The sequence below is a fragment of the Oncorhynchus gorbuscha genome, linkage group LG08 (genome assembly GCF_021184085.1).
Source record: "Oncorhynchus gorbuscha isolate QuinsamMale2020 ecotype Even-year linkage group LG08, OgorEven_v1.0, whole genome shotgun sequence".
Taxonomy (NCBI): Eukaryota; Metazoa; Chordata; class Actinopteri; order Salmoniformes; family Salmonidae; genus Oncorhynchus; species Oncorhynchus gorbuscha.
Genome location: NC_060180.1, coordinates 58,064,959 through 58,084,289, shown reverse-complemented (window position 1 = coordinate 58,084,289; position 19,331 = coordinate 58,064,959). Strand labels below are relative to the sequence as shown.

The 19,331-nt window shown below is 43.2% G+C and overlaps 1 protein-coding gene across 1 annotated transcript in view; it reads left to right on the top strand.

The window, feature by feature from the left end:
• The window catches only part of LOC124041902 (receptor-type tyrosine-protein phosphatase N2-like), a 162,683-nt gene that overhangs the window by 58,104 nt on the left and 85,248 nt on the right, over positions 1-19,331 (top strand). The gene's annotated exons all lie outside the window — the stretch shown is intronic.

Here is a 19,331-nt window from a genome sequence, read left to right as displayed (position 1 = left end):
ACGTTTAAGTTGTTTACTCTCAGAAATAAACTCAGCAAAACAAGAAACATCCTCTCACTGTAAACTGTGTTTATTTTCAACAAACTTAGCATGTGTAAATATTTGTATGATCATAACAAGACTCAACAACTGAGACATAAACTGAACAAGTTCCACAGACATGTGACTAACAGAAATGGAATAATGTGTCCCTGAACAAAGGGGGGGGGTCAAAATCAAAAGTAACAGTCAGTATCTGGTGTGGCCACCAGCTGCATTAAGTACTGCAGTGCATCTCCTCCTCATGGACAGCACCAGATTTGTCAGTTCTTGCTGTGAGATGTTACCCCACTCTTCCACCAAGACACCTGCAAGTTCCTGGACATTTCTGGGGGGAATGGCCCTAGCCCTCACCCTCCGATCCCAGACGTGCTCAATGGGATTGAGATCTGGGCTCTTCGCTGGCCATGGCAGAACACTGACATTCCTGTCTTGCAGGAAATCACGCACAGAATGAGCAGTATAGCTGGTGGCATTGTCATGCTGGAGGGTCATGTCAGGATGAGCCTGCAGGAAGGGTAGCACATGTGGAAGGAGGATGTCTTCCCAGTAACGCATAGCGTTGAGATTGCCTGCAATGACAACAAGCTTAGTCCGATGATGAAGTGCCACACCGCCCCAGACCACGACGGACCCTCCACCTCCAATTCGATCCTGCTCCAGAGTACAGGCCTCGGTGTAACGCTCATTACTTCGACGATAAACGCAAATCCGACCATATCCCCTGGTGAGACAAAACTGGGACTCGTCAGAGAAGAGCACTTTTTGCCAGTCCTGTCTGGTTCGGCGACGATGATGTCTGGTGAGGACCTGCCTTACAACAGGCCTACAAGCCCTCAATCCAGCCTCTCTCAGCCTATTGCAGACAGTCTGAGCACTGATGGAGGGATTGTGCGTTCCTGGTGTAACTCAGGCAGTTGTTGTTACCATACTGTACCTGTCCGACAGGTGTGATGTTCAGATGTACAGATCCTGTGCAGCTGTTGTTACACGTGTTCTGCTACTGCGAGGATGATCAGCTGTCCGTCCTGTCGCCACGTAGCGCTGTGTTAGGCATATCACAGTACGGACATTGCAATTTATTTCCCTGGCCACATCTGCAGTCCTCATGCCTCCTTGCAGCATGCCTAAAGCACGTTCACGCAGATGAGCAGGCACCCTGGGCATCTTTCTTTTGGTGTTTTTCAGAGTCAGTAGAAAGGCCTCTTTAGTGTCCTAAGTTTTCATAACTGTGACCTTAATTGCCTACCCTCTGTAAGCTCGTAGTGTCTTAACGACCGTTCCACAGGTGCATGTTCATTAATTGTTTATGGTTCATTGAACAAGCATGGGAAACAGTGTTTAAACCCTTTACAATGAAGATCTGTGAAGTTTTGGGGAATTTTTTAAAACGAATTATCTTTGAAAGACAGGGTCCTGAAAAAGGGACGTTTCTTTTTTTATAGTATAGTTCACAGTTTTGATTGGTTCCTATTGAAAGCTCTCTGTAAAGGCCACTGGTAATTGAGATGTGTGTCATTGGGAAGAAGACTAAAGTCAGAATGATGTCCATTAAGCGTTCTTAGGAAGCCTCCCTTCAGTGTAATCTGCTGTAGCTTTGACCACTGTGCTATGCACCAATCACATTCCTCTATGGTGAATTAAGTACAGATATGTGTTGTCAAAGATTCCATGGAAATGAGAAAGATTAGCTGTATTTGAGCTGTGCGTGGTTAGTATTACTGACAAACGTACAAGGCTGCTTCAACAGGTAGCAGGAAAATATGGATATAAAATGAGAAGGTAATGTTTTTCCTGATTGTCTTAGATAAATATTACATTCTTACTATTATTGTATAGGACATTTTAGCTCTGGTCAAAAGTAGTGTGCACTGTAAAGGGAATAGCAATATAAATGGAATGTCATTCCCTGGGAGGGACATGGCTAGATTCTCAAAATGACCCCTGGCTGGGGCCTGGCTGAGACGACCTCCTCCAAATCACCTACACATGCACACTCACAGACACACACACACACACACTCACAGACACACACACACACACACACTCACAGACACACACACACACACACTCACAGACACACACACACACACACTCACAGACACACACACACACACTCAGACACACACACAGACACACACACACTCACAGACACACTCACAGACACACTCACAGACACACACACAGACACACACACACACACACTCACAGACACACACACACTCACAGACACACACACAGACACACACAGACACACACACACACACACACACACACACACACACACACACACACACACACACACACACACACACACACACACACACACACACACACACACACACACACACACACACACACACAGACACACACACACACTCACAGACAGACACACTCACAGACACACACACACACAGACACACACACCCACAGACACACACACCCACAGACACACTCACAGACACACTCACAGACACACACACAGACACACACACAGACACACTCACAGACACACACACAGACACACACACACACTCACAGACACACACACTCACAGACACACTCACAGACACACACACAGACACACACACAGACACACTCACAGACACACTCACAGACACACTCACAGACACACACACACAGACACACACACTCACAGACACACTCACAGACACACTCACAGACACACACACAGACACACACACACACACTCACAGACACACACACACACACACACACACACACACACACACACACACACACACACACACACACACACACACACACACACACACACACACACACACACACACACACTCACAGACAGACACACTCACAGACACACACACACACACACAGACACACATACACACTCACAGACATACACACACACACACTCACAGACACACACACTCACATACACACACACACACACACACACACACACACACACACACACACACACACACACACACACACACACACACACACACACACACACACACACACACACACACACACTCACAGACACACAAACACACACACACACATACACACAAACACACACACACACACACACACATACACACACACACGCACACACACATACACGCACACACACACACACACACACACACTCACAGACACACACACACACAAGTTACATGAATAGCTAAACCTGTTTTTTTTTCCTTATTGATGACAGCTTTGATAATTGAACTCCACAGTCCACACTCTTGATGATGTGATTATGTAATGGCTACTTCACCCACCTGTTTTGAAAGTGCTATTTTTCTTGTTCGCCCCTCGTTTCTCATTTCCAGTGCTGCGACTAAGTTGTTTTGAGAGGTCATGGATGAGCCTTGATTGATATTAATGCTAACAGTTGACAGAACCGCACTTCAAAATGAAATACCTCTTACCTCAAATGCAGTACTGTGGGTGAGCTGCTGTATTTAAAGCATCATTTGTCATATTCAACAAGAATATGGGCAGAGATTATTTCAATATCCCCATTTTCTGTTGTTTTTCTGAGACATTAAGCAATACAAGGCCATACTTTTATCATAATTTTACAGATTCTTCCAGATGCTTTGGAGAAATCTGTGTGCCCATTTTTTAAGCAGTTTGAGACCCTTTTGACCAATAACCTGGTCAAAAGTAGTGCACTATATAGGGAATTTAGGACACATCCTTGGACCGGCTGGACAAAGAAGTCAGCCTTATCATTCTTCTCCTTCATATGAACAATACTTGATCGATAAAGAGCCAGCCAGCAGGGCCATGGTGGAAGAGGATGCTTGCTGTCTGACAAAGAGGTGCAGCAGCATCTTCATCCCAAATTGGACCCTATTCTCTATATATTATGCACTACTTTTGACCAAGGCCCATAGGGCAAGCACTATGGGCCCTGTTCAAAAGTAGTGCACAATATATAGGGAATACGGTACCATTTGGGATGCAGCCCTGTATGGCCCTGACCTGCTGAGTAAAGAGCCCTGGAGTGGAGCTTCTGTCACGCGTACCCGACCACTGTGAGGCACCCAGGGCCAGGCGAGGGCCATTGTCAGGGGGGATGTCAAGATGGTGGGCAGCGGGGTGATGACCCTCATTGTCAGGCCTATTCATGCGCACTACAATGTTGTGGAGTGGCAGGCCCAAAGGCCACTTCCAGTGGTGCGTCCCGGCCGTGAGAACCGGCCTTCTCTATGGGCTGGAGGTCAGGGTCAGGCCAGCCAGCAGCGCAATTAGCACTTTAAGCAGGAGGACACCAGCTGAGGACCACTGACACTAAAAAGCAGAAAGACACACACCACCCTGCTGTTTGTCTGAAACCCAACCCTTATCAGCCTCAGATGGCTGCTGTAGATATGCATGTTGTTGTTAACAAACAGTGGAGTAAAACAAGTATGCTCATGAGGCGTGTTTAAGTTATATTCTTCAAGAATCAGTAGCTATATATCATTAATTTAAGAGTCCCTCAAAAAAATCCAGAATAGAATGCATGTGTTGTCTATAAACTGTCTCCACTTTGAATGTTATATATTTTTAAAGCGCCAAATGGTTTGACTGATTGTGCATTATTAACCATTAAACTGAGTCTCTTATGTTTTCTATGAAGAGGAGTACATGCATTGTCTTCCTTGACAATAGCTAGTTACACATTCACTGGCTGAGTGTAATATCTGAGATGTGACTTGTGTTGACATAGAAATAAGTCTTTGTCACTGAGGTCACACACAGTTCAATAAGTTATAAAGGCAGTTTCCCATCGGTGAATGACTGAGTTTGTATGCTAATTGATGGAATGACCCCTTTCAAAAAGTCAAGAAATTGTGATCATTCTGATATTTTTCACATACATCTATCAAACCAGCTTTTCTTCTGTCAGTTCCTCACTTATGCAGACAGCTCTGTAGAGCTGTTGTGGTTTTGAATATGGTGTATCCAACACCGTTTTCCCACTTTAAACCTATTCTTATTCACTTCCTATCTCTGGTAGCCTCTTGTCCTAACCTTGCCTTGAATCTCAATCACCTCATCCACTATGAACCATGAGTCATTTCTGATCACTGGTTAATACAGGAGTTGAAATGAGACCCCGATTCTGCTGATTATTACAAAGACTATTGGTTGTATTTTTTTTCTCGTCTTTTCGCAGTTCAGTGGTTTAGCATAGATCTCATAATGCTGTCAAAATGTCAAATCAATTACCTGGCTCTTTAAGAAAGAGTAATGTGGTTTATCTACCTAACTTAACTTCTCCTTATTGATGTGGAGAAAGCCTTAGCGGTTAGCTTAGTGGTTAGTCTTAGGGCACTGACTAACACCTACATATGAAACATTATAGAGTATTCAATGAGGCCTGGGTAAGGCCAAAATAGCATAAAAATGCAAACTTTGATTCATTATTTCTCAATGATGCTTTGAAATACAAATGTGAAATGTACTGTATGTCAGCAAACCTTCCTCCAAACGACCATTCTATGGATTAAATGTTGTCTCCAACATCATGGTCTTTTTTGTCCTGGTTTTGTGACAAATCTTCCATGCTGCTCTACAAAAAAAGGGAATTTAATGTATACCTGTTTAAGCTAATTTATTGTAATTCGTGTGACTCTGTAAACATGCATGATGATGTTGATGTACAAAGGGAATTTGTGACATGACATTGCAAATCTTGTCGTAACGTTACATCACTATGGTTATCATCAGCAGCAGCTCAGCCTTTTGTGTTTTCTGAGAGAAGTCGCATGCCGACCATAAAAGTACCAAATACATTACTTTTTGAGGTCTTCCTAAATCCCTGTATGTTTGTCTGTTTTACCATACAACATTAGTGTATAAAAACACATTTTCTAGCTCCAAACTACTCCCCCCAAGCAGGCCAATCCTTGGTTCCCTTTCGCATAATCCTCATCAGTAGCAACAAATCTGCATCCCAAATGGCACTCTATTCCCTATAGTGTACTACTGTTGATAAGAGCCCTATGGGCCCTGGTTAAAAGTAGTGCACTATATAAGGAAGTGGGTGCCATTTGGGACCCACCCTGACTGTTTGTCATCAGCAATTTCTGTTTCGATTCAACTCTTAAATTGTCTCCATTGATTTCCTGTGTGATTGCATTGGAAGTCTCCCCAGTGGGACTATGGGCCCACTTAAGCCCTACCGGAGCCACCAGACCCAATGAAGTTAACTTCATGTAACTTCATGCCGTTGATCAGTTCTCATCTAATGCTGAAGGATAGTCAATTCATGATTTTCTGGCTAGATTTTGGTCAAAATGTGCTCAAAACTAATTAGTGGAAAATAAAATGATGAAAATAGGGTTTCCTGTTGTTTATTGAATTTACAGGCTTCATCTTGATTCTCTATTATCGTATGGTGGTGGTTGTGTTTTGTGATTTCTGTGAAATCCCCTCTAGCAAGACCCCGATCGTTTGTTTTCCCCATGGTTCAGTCACTTCAGAGAGAACTGGGAGGGTATGAGGTGTGTGGTGGCATCACCAGAGCTTTGGGAGCATGCTGTGAGTCCTGCTGTAGAGAAGGTGGAACACAGGTGTTGTGTGGAAGCTGGGTTTGTTCAGCAGCAGTGGCAGTGCAGGCGTCATGGTCCTCAGCCAGCCCTCTCTGGGCAGGCCTCTCAGGGTCCAACTCTCACAGCTGACAGCTCTAATGTGGCTACGTCCCAAATGGCACAAAAAGTTGTGCACTAAATAATAGGGTGCCATTTGGGATGCTGCTTCTGTATAGGCCCTGCTTCTGGACCTCCAGCTTCGGAACTCCTACAGTTGGCACCCTATTTCCCTATATAATAATAATAATAATAATATATGCCATTTAGCAGACGCTTTTATCCAAAGCGACTTACAGTCATGTATGGGTGGTCCTGGGAATCGAACCCACTACCCTGGCATTACAAGCACCATGCTCTACCAACTGAGCTACAGAAGGACTATATAGTGCACTATACAGGCAAAAGGATGCCATTTGAGCCTCAGCACTCCTACAGATGGCTTGATTGACTGGATCTCATGCTGGCTCTGCTGCCTGCATGGTTCCACTCTTGCATCATTCTATGGCAGTCAGCAACTGGCTGGCTGGGAGAGAGAGAGAGGTAGAGTGAAAGCTTCCATTTTGCTGCAGTCTGTTTCTCTGTGCTAAAAAGGCAGTATAGTATGTGTGGGATGTGTGAATGGATGCTCTAAGCTTGGATGTAGGCCTAGCTCACATATGAAGATGATGGCATAACATAAGTAAGGGACAATCAATGAGGGGATATGCGTTCAATGGAAAATAATGAACGATGTGGGAGGGGTGTTCGATGACGCGCTAGCAGGGGGTGGAACTAACCTTCCAAAGAGTTGCAATATTTTCCAGAGAATGCATAGAGCCCCGAATTGATTTTATACCATGGCTAAAATGTAGCACATTTGCTGCTAGAAATGTGTTAATTTGCAAGTAGAAATGTGTTCAACATCCACTGAAGTAACAAGCTAGCAAGTTTACTACATAGCTACAGTAGTTACCTTGGCAACCAAACAGACTTGCTAATTTAGCTAACCAAACCATCAGTCCTAGCTTGCTATTATGAAAATCGAATTCAGCAATGCCAATAATGTTTTCAATTCGACTCTTGCTTTCAAAAACAGCTCAAACATACAACATGTAAACCATTGAATTTTACCGTGCTGATATACAGTTAATTCGGAAAGTATTCAGACCCCTTCCCCTTTTCCACACTTTTTTACTCCTTTTCCTGAAATGTATCAAATAAAAAAACATCCTCATCAATCTACACACAATACCCCATAATGACAAAGCTACAGTAGATTTTTAGAAATGTTATAAAATGTATAAACATTTTAAAAAACAGATACCTTATGTATTTAAGTATTCAGACCCTTTCCTATGAGACTCAAAATTGAGCTCAGGTGCATCCTTTTTCCATTGATCATCCTTGAGATGTTTCTACAATTTGATAGGAGTTCACCTGTGATAAATGATTTTGATTGGACATGATTTTGAAAGGCACACACCTGTCTATATAAGGTACCACAGTTGACAGTGCATGTCAGAGCAAAAACCAAGTCATGAGGTCGAAGGAATTGTCCGTAGCGCTCCAAGACATGATTGTGTCGAGGTACAGATCTGGGGAAGGATCAAAAAAATGTCTGCAGCATTGAAGGTCCTCAAGAACACAGTGGCCTCCATCATTCTTAAATGGAAGAATTTTGGAACAACCAAGACTCTTCCTAGAGTTGGCCGCCCGACCAAAATGAGCAAAAGGGGGTGAAGGGCCTTGACCACGGTCAGGGAAGTGACCAAGAACCTGATGGTCACTCTGACAGAGCTCCAGAGTTCCTCTGTGGCGATGGAAGAACCTTCCAGAAGGATAACCAGCACTCTACCAATCTGCCTTTATGGTAGAGTGGCCAGACGGAGGCCAGACGGAAGCCACTCCTCAGTAAAAGGCACATGACAGCCCATTTTGGAGTTTGCCAAAATGATGCTAAAGGACTCTGACAGTGAGAAACAAGATTCTCTGGTCTGATGAAACCAAGATTGAACTCGTTGGCCTGAATGCCAAGCGTCACGTCTGGAGGAAACCTGGCACCATCCCTACGGTGAAGCACGGGGGTGGCAGCATCATGTTGTGGGGGTGCATTCCTGCAGGAGGGACTGGTGCACTTCACAAAATAGGTGGCATCATGAGGTAAAAAGATTATGTGGATATATTGAAGCAACATCTCAAGACATCAGTCAGGAAGTTGGGGGGATGTTTTTCAGCTGCAGGGACTGGGAGACTATTAAGGATCAAGCTAAAGATGAATGACACAATGTACAAAGAGATCCTTGATGAAAACCTGCTCTAGAAAACTCAAGAGCTCAAGACGAGCGAAGGTTCACCATCCAACAGGACAACGACCCTACGCACACAGCCAAGACAACGGAGGAGTAGCTTCAGGACAAGTCTCTGAATGTCCTTGAGTGGCCCAGCCTGAGCCCGGGCCACACCAGTGTAACTGCTAAACTGCTATCTGACTGTACACTGCACTGCAGGATTTTAGTCCACGAGCGAAGAGAAAAGGTGAGAGGAGTAGAGAGTGTAGATAGTTGAGAGAAGGAATTATATATACAATGAGCAAAGTGATCATTTGTTTTTTATGTGGCTGCTATGAAAGTGAAATGTTTGCGTTCGATCAGGGGCATATTAATTCCGCCAATTCTGTTGAAAAAAGCTTCTTAAACGGAAGCAACGGAACGAAACTGGGATAAACATACCAGAATTTTTCCAATAGAAACACTAATTTGCAACTGTTGGACCTAATGATTACACCCTAGATCAGCTAGATGCAGGCGAGAGTGTGCAAGGCGGTATTGAATGTGTCACTGTCTTGTGATCTTGACTACTCAAAATTCTCTCGACCTGTGTACCTACGTTGTAAACTTTCGTTCATAAGCTAGGTTGTAGCAACCTCATAATGGGTATAGGGAACATTTGAGTGTCATGTAGTAGCCCAATCCTATCACTGTTACATTAAACTGGGTGAAAGAATATGAATGACAGTCATCCAATATGCTGTAATATAAATATGCCAAGCACATTAAAAAAATGTAATCATCCTCCCTTAACTTAAACGGCACCGACCGCCACTGATGCCATGGTATAACATAACATTAATACGAGTGTTTCTGTAACCATTTGTATGACATTTTGTACTATTCCATCATTGTGTTTTTACTGGAGGATGGTTAAAACACCATGCAGAGTCCCTTGTCACATCAGCCATGACAGTATTCTCTCTGGGTCAGTAAAAAAGCCATGTTCCTCCAGCTTCCTAGTCATGGTTCCTCTCTCTCTCGCTCTCTCTCGCTCTCTCTCGCTCTCTCTGCAGTGAAGAACATTATTAGAGGCTGTTGAAATGCTCCTGTTGTTCGCTCACCTTTAGTGGCCTGATCAGGCAGCAGCCCGCTACTCGTAGTGGGCTCTGAGATCCCTGATGAGAACAGAAGTAGACAGCTGAATTGATTGGCCCACTTCAGCGTATGGACCTTGATTACAGCCGCATTCAAGTGTTGTTCTGTTCTCTCCACAGCTCCTTCACTCATCAGAGCAGATAGTCTGCTTTTCTCTCCTCCTCTGACTCACTAGGATTAGGCTGTCTGTCTGTCTGCATGCTGCATATAGCCAGCTAGCTGTGTTGCCCTCGAAACATTAACACACAAACCAATGCAGTTCCCTGTAGTTGCACATAGGTTGGCTAAAGATTTGGGATAACGCCAAAGTATCTGTATGTACTGTTCTATTCCCAGAATAAGACATCTTTCTTGCAATTTCCTCATTTAGAAAAATATTGATGCCTACCTTGAATAAGTAACATAACATATAGAGTTGATTGATGGCTTCAACAATATGTTATTACTGTAGTTTTTATAAGTATTGCACAGTATGTTCTACAGTGTGATTCACAAATGTCAACGTGTCCTGGCTGAGTGAGTGATAGAGAACGCTTGGTCCATACAATGGTTGTTCGCCACTGAAAGGTAGAGGTACTGTAGCTGTCTCCATAAGATTACAATAGGAGGTGAAGAGCGTTTGATGGTTCGAGCCAACATGAAATGTCCCATTGAAACCCGTCTGGGGTTTCTGTCTGTCTGTTCTAGAGCGTTTTATGTATTCTAACAGAGAGACAAAGGCAGCCCAGGAACATCAAAGCTGCTGGGTGACATTTAAGGCACTGCATCTTCAAAGGCCTGCTCCCTGCTTTTGTACTTTTTGTCTATAATTAATGTACTCCTTCTATTCCTCCTTTCTAATTCCAAGCGGGATTAGAGTGCCAGATTAGAATTGATCGTCCTCCTCATAATTTTTATTTGCATCCCAGAGACTAAGCACCAAATCACCAGGCACTGGGGGGATTTATTGGTAGTGTCTTTGCATGATCTATTGATAGGACTAGTGTGTGTGTGTGTGTGTGTGTGTGTGTGTGTGTGTGTGTGTGTGTGTGTGTGTGTGTGTGTGTGTGTGTGTGTGTGTGTGTGTGTGTGTGTGTGTGTGTGTGTGTGTGTGTGTGTGTGTGTGTGTGTGTGTGTGTGTGTGTGTGTGTGTGTACAGTTGAAGTCGGAAGTTTACATACACATAGGTTGGAGTCATTAAAACTCATTTTTCAACCACTCCACAAATTTCTTGTTAACAAACTATAGTTTTGGTTAGGACATCTACTTTGTGCATGACACAAGTAATTTTTACAATAATTGTTTACAGACAGATTATTTTACTTATCACAATTCCAGTCGGTCATAATTTTACATACACTAATTTGACTGTGCCTTTAAACAGCTTGGAAAATTCCAGAAAATTATGTTATGGCTTTAGAAGCTTCTGATTGGCTAATTGACATAATTTGAGCTAATTGGAGGTGTACCTGGGGTTGTATTTCAAGGCCTACCTACAAACTCAGTGCCTCTTTGCTTGATGTCATGGGAAAATCATAAGCCAAAAAAATCAGCCAAAATCAGCCAAGACCTCAGATTTCTTTTTTGTAGACCTCCACAAGTCTGGTTCATCCTTGGGAGCAATTTGCAAATGCCTGAAGGTGCCACGTTCATCTGTACAAACAATAGTATGCAAGTATAAACATCATGGGACCACGCAGCCGTCATTGTTATGCAGGTGAATGAGGACCCAAAAGCGACTTGGCGAAAACAGAGTCTTTAATCCAGTTTAAGGAAATAGCAATACTCCTAGACAAATCGGAGCGGTAAATAAAGCATACAAACAATTTCACTCGTAATCACGAGAACTGACTGGAGACTCGATAATAAACTGCAGGTTGCCTCGGGAAGGCACTTGACCGTAGCAGACTCAGACACCTGCTCACCACGCAGCATCTGAGGGAAACACGACACGACAGGGCGATACAAAGACACAGCACGGTGAACAATAGACAAGGATCCGACAGGGCAGAAACGGAAAACAAGGGGAGAAATAGGGACTCTAATCAGGGGAAAAGATAGGGAACAGGTGTGGGAAGACTAAATGATTGATTAGGGGAATAGGAACAGCTGGGAGCAGGAACGGAACGATAGAGAGAAGAGAGAGAGGAAGGGAGAGAGAAAAAGGGGAACGAACCTAAAAAGACCAGCAGGGGGAAAACGAACAGAAGGAAAAGCAAAATGACAAGACAATATAAGACAAAACATGACAGTCATACCGCTCAGGAAGGAGATGCGTTCTGTCTCCTAGCGATGAACGTACTTTGGTGCAAAAAGTGCAAATCAATCCCAGAACAACAGCAAAGGACCTTGTGAAGATGCTGGAGGACGCAGGTACAAAGGTAACTATATCCACAGTAAAACGAGTCCTATATCAACATAACCTGAAAGGCCACTCAGCAAGGAAGAAGCCACTGCTTCAAAACCGCAAAAAAAAGCCAGGCTACGGTTTGCAACTGCACATGGGGACAAAGATCGTACTTTTTGGAGAAATGTCCTCTAGTCTGATGAAACAAAAATGGAACTGTTTGGCCATAATGACCATCGTTATGTTTGGAGGGAAAAGGGGAGGCTTGCGAGCCGAAGAATACCATCCCAACCGTGAAGCACGGGGTTGGTAGCATCATGTTGTGGGGTTGCTTTGCGGCAGGAGGGACTGGCATAATAAGGTGGAAAATTACGTGGATATATTGAAGCAACATCTCAAGACATCAGTCAGGAAGTTAAAGCTTGGTCGCAAATGGGTCTTCCAAACGGACAATGACCCCAAGCATACTTCCAAAGTTGTGGCAAAATGGCTTAAGGACAACAAAGTCAAGGTATTGGAGTGGCCATCACAAAACCCTGACCACAATCCTATGGAACATTTGTCGGCAGAACTGAAAACATGTATGCGAGCAAGGAGACCTACAAACCTGACTCAGTTGCACCAGCTCTGTCAGGAGAAATGGGCCAAAAGTCACCCAATTTATTGTGGGAAGCTTGTGGAAGGGTATCCGAAACGTTTGACCCAAGTTAAACAATTTAAAGGCAATGCTACCAAATACTAATTGAGTGTATGTAAACTTCTGACCCGCTGGGAATGTGATAAAATAAATTAAAGCTGAAATGAATCATTCTCTCTGCTATTATTCTGACATTTTAACAATCTTAAAATACAGTGGTGATCCTAACTGACCTAACACGAGGAATTTTTACTAGGATTTAATGTCAGGAATTGTGAAAAACTGAGTTTGAATGTATTTGGCTAAGGGGTATGTAAACTTCCGACTTCAACTGTATGTTACACCTGAGCGATATGGACAAAAAGTCATATTATGATACATTTGAACTATTTTGCTCGATAAATACAAAGAAATACTGTATATTATTGTTTTATGGACAATTAGGCCTACTTTCCATTAGTATGCTGTTTTTTCCAGTGCCAAGGCTATAGCCTACAGTATGATTAAACAGTAAGCTATTTCATCTAACATGTCCAGGGAATGCGTGATTGATACTTTTATGTGCAAACTGTCAAAATAGGATCCAAATATTTTTGGCTCTTCAGAGATGAATTTGCCAACGACTATTGGCCTAGGTTATACTATTCACCACCTGATGAAGTGGGAACTCAAAACACTTACCTAGATTGCTAACTCTAAATGTGATATAGTTGCTTGATAGCCATGTAAGCTAATTGATTAATCTATCAGTAAATGTAATGTCCAACAGAACTTTCCAGTGCAACGCCTCGGCTACTTGATGTAGGCCTATTCAGCGCACTCCGCTCTGCAGGCGCATCATAACCATACTCCAGTTGTAAAGTGGTACGATGAACTCAATTTTAAGAGGTAAGAAATAAATTGTATACTCACAGAAAGCTGCGACTCTCTTCTCTGCAACTAAAACAACAGTACTTGCTTTAAAACTGTCTTTGTCCAGCAATTGCATTTTGAGAAACAGTAATATGCTTGTGCAGAAAAGCATCTCTCCCTCCTGTGGAGAGAGGGCGTGAGTGGCTCGCTCACAAAGCAGCCAACAGTGAAACAGGGCCAGGCAGATAACTTTCATAGCAGGAATCGACATACTGCATATGTATAGCTTCTGTCCCTCTCCTCGCCCCTACCTGGGCTCGAACCAGGGACACTCTCCACACATCAATAACTGACACCCACGAAGCATCGTTACCCATCGCTCCACAAATGTCTCGGCCTTTGCAGAGCAAGGTTGAACAACTACTTCAAGGTCTCAGAGCGAGTGACGTCACCGATTTTAAACGTTATTAGCGCGCACCCGCTAACTTGCTAGCCATTTCACATCGGTTACACATAGGCTATTACTGTTGTCCGAATAATGGTTTAAGAAAACAGAAACATCTGCAGGAACGTTGTGTAGCAAAATCAGTGTTCGTCATTTTCGGTTTATCGTCCCAGCTCTAATTATATATGTACAGTATGTATGTAGCTATAAATTAGGTTTAGGTAAGATTAGTCATTTATCTTATTGGTAACATCCATATTGATCCAATCATTTTATGCATCACATGCATGTGCCCACAGCAGCCTAGGACCTGTATTTTTCTCATATGAGGTTGTACTGACTCAATGTGCCACTTATGTGTTTTCCTACCTGAACTATATGGACATTACTCTGTCTCATTCTGCGTGAATGGAGCAAGTATTTTCCACTGGCAAGAACAGATCTGTTCATTCTTTTTTAATAGATCAAGTATTTTCCAAAGGGCAAGAACAGATCTGTCTGGAAATTGAAAGGGTTTATTTTTCTTCCCATCATGAAAGGAAGAAAGGAAGGGGTGAATTATGTATGGGTTATGAGAGACGAGTCTTCAGCTCATTCTCACCCCCTGGATCGAGGTTCAAATTGATCTGTATGTGGCCATGGGTGATGTAGGTCAATGTGGCTCACGTCCCTAATGCCACCCTATTCCTTGTGTAGTGCACTACTTTTGACAAGGGACCATAGGGCTGTGGGGAAAAGTAGTGCACTTTATAGAGAATTAGGTTCCATTTGGTACGCAGGCTGTGGCTCACCTCAGGCCATATACCCCATTTCCCCTTCCTGCTGAAGGGATCAACATCACATGATGAAACTCATTCCTATCTCGTTCCTGATGTACAGTGGCTGCCAGGTGGTCTGACAAAAACAAAGGCTGCATTTGTTCAATGTAAAGTGCATCATATACTCTTTAAAAAAAGGGTTCCAAAATGGTTCTTCAGCTGTCCCCATAGGACGCGTGTCAAACTCATTCCACGGAGAGCAGAGAGTCTGCGGGTTTTCGCTCTTCCCTTGTCCTTGACTGATGCATTAAGGCCACTGATTAGTAAGGAACTCAACTCACCTGGTTGTCTAAGTCTTAATTGAAAGGAAAAAACAAAAACCATCAGACACTAGGCCCTCCATGGAATGCGTTTGACACCCCTACCATAGGAGAGACCTTTTTGTTTCCAGGTAGAACCCTTTTTGGTTCCAGATAGAACTCTTTTGGAAGGGTTCTACATGGAACTCAAAAGGGTTCTACCTGGAACTAAAAAGGGTTCTTCAAAGGGTTCTCGGAAGGAAGGGGTGTCAAACTCATTATCATGGAGGGCCTAGTGTCTGCAGGTTTTACATTTTTCCTTTCATTTAAGCCGTCGACAACAACGTGTGTTCCTTAGTAGTCACCTTCATTCATCAATCATGTCCAAAGGAGGAGCAAAAGTCCGCAGGCACTCGGCCCTCCGTGGAATGAGTTTGACACCTGTGTTCAATGGGGACAGCTGAAGAACCCATTTAGGTTCTAGATAGCACCTTTTTATCGAAGAATGTACAGATAGCATTTTTGGTCTTGATCCAACATTGTAGAGACAGGGAAGTTCCATAGTTACCTCAGATAATCTATGTGAAACTGAATGAACACCGGGCTCCAATGACTCTGTCCATCTGACTGGCTTTATTCAATATTCACTCCTAGAAACAAGAAACTGCCTATTAAAGTGAGCTTCAAATGGGTCTGCTTATCTTTTTAATTAGAGAGCCGGTTCAGAGGAAAGCAATATTGTCCTGTTGGCTGATGTGTATGTAATGTTGAAAGGCAGCAGTCTTATTGATCATAGTAGAAGAGAAAGGAGGCTGTTGAAATGGCAATTCAACAATGATAATAATAATGATCCTAAACCTGGCGGAGGAATCGGATCAAACCTTTATAATGCACAACCATTGGGAAAGTACTAGCTAATTGTTTACTCTGACAGGCCTAGTGACATGATTTTACATAGAATGTGTGTCTGGCTTAACAAATAAAGAGTATTTTATTTATTGTTTATTTGCATGAACTGATTCATAGGGGTTTTGTCTAACTGATGACTGTTTATAATCTGTTTATAATCTTGTGGAGTTGTTTCTTCTGTTTTGGGACCGTTAAATTACTATTACTCCTGTGTGAACTGCCCTGTGAAGTGCAATAGACAATATGAAGGCTATTTATACTTCAAGGTGCTTATGCAACACAATCTTATTACTGGAAAGAGGAATTACAACTCAAAGTGATATGACAACAATCCCTTGTCCCAGACAAGAGTGTGTCCCAAATTAAACCCTATTCCCATTATTGTGCAGTACTTTTGACAAGAGCCCTTTGGTAGTAGTAGATCCCTACAGTATGTAGTGCACTATATAGGGAATAGGATGCCATTTGAGATGCACAAATACACGCTGACCTTTACAGCACACAATTACATTGTTGACTTAATTCCTGAACTGCATAACAAAAATGTAATTTAAGGCATGCAAATCACGCGATCACGCAAATCATGCGATCGAGAGAGAACTGAATTCTGGATGAGTGATTTCAGATCTAATAACGGTCTTGTTGTAGTTTATCAGAACAGCAACAGCCGTGACAAACTGTGTTTGGTTTGTCATTTACTGTGGCCTGCAATTCAGTCGTACACAGTGGGCTTAATTCAGTGAGGTTGAGGTGACCCGATATTCAAGTGTAGTTCCTCCAGGTTTCTTCCTAGGTAGGTTCCTGCCTTCTAGGGTATTTTTCCCTAGCCACTATGCTTCTACATCTGCATTGCTTGCTGTTTGGGGTTTTAGGCTGGGTATCTGTTAAGCACTTTGTGACCAATGCTGATGTCACGGCTGGCTAGGTGTGTAGCGAGGAATCAGGCGCAGAGAGCAGAGAGGTCCAGGGGAAAAGTGCACTTTAATACGGCACCAAAATGAAATGACCGACACGCAGGGCGCAAACACTGACCAACCCAAAACAACGGGTAACAAGGTCCAGAGCACTAACAACACCAACCATACAACGTCAACATCAAAATAATCCCGCACAACAAAGGGACAGGTTCCATACGCTGAATAGGGAAGAAAATCACGCACACACACACTAGGAACAGGTGTAACAAATGAGACAAAACTAACCCAAAAGAAAAATGGATCGGTGGCTAGTAGGCCGGTGACGACGACCACCGAGCACCACCCGAACAGGCGGGGGAGCCAACGTCGGCGGGAGTCGTGACAGCTGATGTAAAAAGGGCTTTATAAAATATTTTCAATTGATTAAGGGTGCCGTTTGGGACACACACAGCTGTAGTGCTGTGATTTGGTACAGCTGTAGTGCTGTGATTTGGTACAGCTGTAGTGCTGTGATTTGGTACAGCTATAGTGCTATGATTTGGTAAAGCTGTAGTGCTGTGATTTGGTACAGATATAGTGTATTGGATCTGTGATAACACATTCCTTAAGACATGTGTGCAGGCCATTGTATCCCCCTCTGCCACCTGATACTCAGGAAGCTCGTTGGCAGGAGTGTGCCACCTGTCTTAGTGCCACCGCCATCACCCCTTCCCCTTTTAACCCAACACACTCACACACACACACACACACACACACACACACACACACACACACACACACACACACACACACACACACACACACACACACACACACACACACACACACACACACACACACACACACACATAAATAAATACTCTGTACATACAGTACCAGTCAAAAGTTTGGACTCCTACTCATTCAAGGGTTTTCTTTATTTGTACTATTTTCTACATTGTAGAATAATAGTGAAGACATCGGAACTATTAAATAACACATATGGAACCAAAAAAGTGTTAAACAAATCAAAATATATATTCTATTTTAGATTCTTAAACATAGCCACCCTTTGCCTTGATGAGAGCTTTGCACACTCTTGGCATTCTCTCAACCAGCTTCACCTGGAATGCTTTTCCAACAGTCTGGAAGGAGTTCCCACATATTCTGAGCACTTGTTGGCTGTTTTTCCTTCACTCTACAGTCCAACACATCCCAAACCATCTAAATTGGGTTGATGTTGGGTGATTGTGGAGGCTTGATCATCTGATGCAGCACTCCTTCACTCTCCTTCTTAGTCAAATATCCCTTACACAGCCTGGAGGTGTGTTGGGTCATTGTCCTGTTGGAAAATAATGATAATTCCACTAACTGCAAATCAGATAGGATGGCATATCGCTGCAGAATTCTGTGGTAGCCATGCTGGTTAAGTGTGCCTTGAATTCTAAATAAATCACAGACAGTATCACCAGCAAAGCACCATCACACCTCCTCCTCCATGCTTCACGGTGGGAAACACACATGCGGAGATCATCCGTTCACCTCCTCTGCGTCTCACAAAGACAGTGGTTGGAGCCAAAAATCAGACCAGATTTCCACCGGTCTAATGTCCATTGCTTGTATTTCTTGGCCCAAGCAAGTCTCTTCTTATTGGTGTCCTTTTAGTAGTGGTTTCTTTGCAGCAATTCGACCATGAAGGCCTCATTCACACAGTCTCCTCTGAACAGTTCATGTTGAGAAGTGTCTGTTACTTGATCTCTGAAGCATTTATTTGGGCAGCAATCTGAGGTGCAGTTAACTCTAATGAACTTGTCCTCTGCAGCAGAGGTAACTCTGGGTCTTCCTTTCATGTGGCGGTCCTCATGAGACCATGATTCATCATAGCGCTTGATGGTTTTTGCGACTGGACTTGAAGAAACTTCCAAAGTTCTTGAAATGTTCCGCATTGACTGACCTTCATGTCTTAAAGTAATGATGGACTGTTGTTTCTCTTTGCTTATTTGAGCTGTTCTTGCCATAATATGGACTTGGCCTTTCGCCCAAAAAAGGCTATCATCATGTATACCACCCCTACCTTGTCACAACACAACTGATTGGCTAAACTGGATTAAGAAGGAAAGAAATTCCACAAATTAACATTTAAGAAGGCACACCTGTTAATTGAAATGCATTCCAGGTGACTACCTCA